The sequence below is a fragment of the Arachis stenosperma genome, chromosome 2, assembly GCF_014773155.1.
Source record: "Arachis stenosperma cultivar V10309 chromosome 2, arast.V10309.gnm1.PFL2, whole genome shotgun sequence".
Lineage (NCBI taxonomy): Eukaryota > Viridiplantae > Streptophyta > Magnoliopsida > Fabales > Fabaceae > Arachis > Arachis stenosperma.
This window is the reverse complement of record NC_080378.1, coordinates 52,415,992-52,418,473: the sequence shown is the minus strand read 5'-3', so window position 1 is coordinate 52,418,473 and position 2,482 is coordinate 52,415,992. Positions and strand designations below refer to the sequence as shown.

The 2,482-nt window shown below is 36.5% G+C and overlaps 1 non-coding gene across 1 annotated transcript; it reads left to right on the top strand.

The window, feature by feature from the left end:
* Positions 1–377: 377 nt before the first annotated feature.
* LOC130964340 (small nucleolar RNA R71) lies at positions 378–485 on the top strand. Its single transcript, XR_009080438.1, has one exon. It is a non-coding gene; the product is annotated as a small nucleolar RNA R71 (small nucleolar RNA).
* Positions 486–2,482: the final 1,997 nt, after the last annotated feature.

Sequence of the window (2,482 nt, the reverse complement as noted above, 5' to 3'; positions counted from 1 at the left end):
ACCTCTTCCATTGAAGGGTTCTCAGGATCATAGGCTTCTTCTTCAGATGAAGCATCCTTAGTACTGCTTGGTGCATTTTGCATTCCAGACAGACTTTGAGAAATCAAATTGACTTGTTGAGTCAATATCTTGTTCTGAGCCAGTATGGCATTCAGAGTGTCAATCTCAAGAACTCCTTTCTTCTGACTAGTCCCATTGTTCACAGGATTCCTTTCAGAAGTGTACATGAATTGGTTATTTGCAACCATCTCAATTAGTTCCTGAGCCTCTGCAGGCGTCTTCTTCAGATGAAGAGATCCTCCAGCAGAGCTATCCAAAGACATCTTGGATAGTTCAGAGAGACCATCATAGAAAATACCTATGATGCTCCATTCAGAAAGCATGTCTGAGGGACATTTTCTGATTAATTGTTTGTATCTTTCCCAAGCTTCATAGAGGGATTCTCCATCCTTTTGTCTGAAGGTTTGGACTTCCACTCTAAGCTTACTCCATTTTTGAGGTGGAAAGAACTTTGCCAAGAAGGCATTGACTAGCTTTTCCCAAGAGTCCAGGCTATCCTTAGGTTGTGAGTCCAACCATATTCTAGCTCTGTCTCTTACAGCAAAAGGGAATAGCATCAGTCCGTAGACCTCAGGGTCAACCCCATTAGTCTTGACTGTGTCACAGATTTGCAAGAACTCAGCTAAAAACTGATGAGGATCTTCCATTGGAAGTCCATGGAATTTGCAATTCTGTTGCATTAGAGAAACTAATTGAGGCTTAAGCTCAAAGTTGTTTGCTCCAATGGCAGGGATAGAGATGCTTCTCCCATAGAAGTTGGGAGTAGGTGCAGTAAAGTCACCCAGCACCTTCCTTGCATTGTTGGCATTGTTGTTATTTTCGGCTGCCATGTGTTCTTCTTCTTTGAAGAATTCGGTCAGGTCCTCTAAAGAGAGTTGTGCCTTGGCTTCTCTTAGCTTTCGCTTCAAGGTTCTCTCAGGTTCAGGGTCAGCTTCAACAAGAATGCCTTTGTCTCTGCTCCTGCTCATATGAAAGAGAAGAGAAAAAGAAAATGTGGAATCCTCTATGTCACAGTGTAGAGATTCCTTGAGGTGTCAGAGGAAAAGAAAAGTAGAAGAAGGAAGTAGAAGAATTCGAACTTGATTGGATAGAGTTCGAATCGTGCATTAAGAAGGAGTAGTACTCCATAAATAGAAGGATGTGGGAATGAGGGAAGAGGATTTTCGAAAATTAATTAAACAGATGTTAAAAACATTTTAAAATTTGATTGATAATTTTCGAAAATTGAAAGTGGAAAAGAAATCAAGTGATTTTTGAAAAAAAATTTTGAAATTAGAAGTTAAAAAGATTTGATTGAAAACTTGTTTTGAAAAAGATGTGATTAAAGAGATATGATTGAAAAGATTTGATTTGAAAACAATTTTTAAAAGATATGTTTTGAAAACAATTTTTAAAAGATTTGATTTTGAAAATCAATGACTTGTCTAACAAGAAAAGATATGATTCAAACATTAAACCTTCCTCAACAGAAAAGGTAACATATTTGAGATGTTCAATCAAATCATTAACTGTTAGTAAGTATCTTTGAAAAAGGAAAGGAATTGATTTTGAAAAACATTTGATTGAAAAGATATGATTTGAAAAAGATTTGATTTTGAAAAACTTTGAAAACTTGAAAAAAAAATTGATTTGAAAACAAAATTCTTCCCCCTTTGCCATCCTGGCGTTAAACGCCCAGAATGGTGCACATTCTGGCGTTTAACGCCCAAAATGCACCCTTTTTGGGCGTTAAACACCCAACTAGGTACCCTGGCTGGCGTTTAAACGCCAGTCTGTCTTCTTCACTGGGCATTTTTGAATGCCCTGCTTTTTCTGTATAATTCCTCTGCAGTATGTTCTGAATCTTCAATTCTTTGTATTATTGACTTGAAAAGACACAAATTAAAAATATTTTTGGATTTTTAATAATCAAAATGCAACAAGAATCAAATAACAATGCATGCAAGACACTAAACTTAGCAGTTTGTATACTACTGACACTATATGAGACACATAAACACTCAAGCCAAAAGAATTCAAAGATCAGAGTAAGAAATCATCAAGAATTACTTGAAGATCCTTAAGACACATGAATGAATGCATGCAATTGACACCAAACTTAAGATGAGACACTAGACTTAAGCAAGAAACATCAAATATTTTTGGTTTTTATGATTTTGTGATTTTTTTGTGTTTTTTTTTCGAAAATTAAGTGGAAAAAGATATCAAAATTCTTAATGAGAATTCCAGGAATCAGTGCAATGCTAGTCTAAGACTCCGGTCCAGGAATTAGACATGGTTTCACAGCCAGCCAAGCTTTCAAAGAAAGCTTCGGTCCAAAACACTAGACATGGCCAAGGGCCAGCCAAGCCTTAGCAAATCACTGCTCCAAAAGCAAGATTGATGAAAATCAACAAGCTCTTGTGATGATAAGTTGAAACCT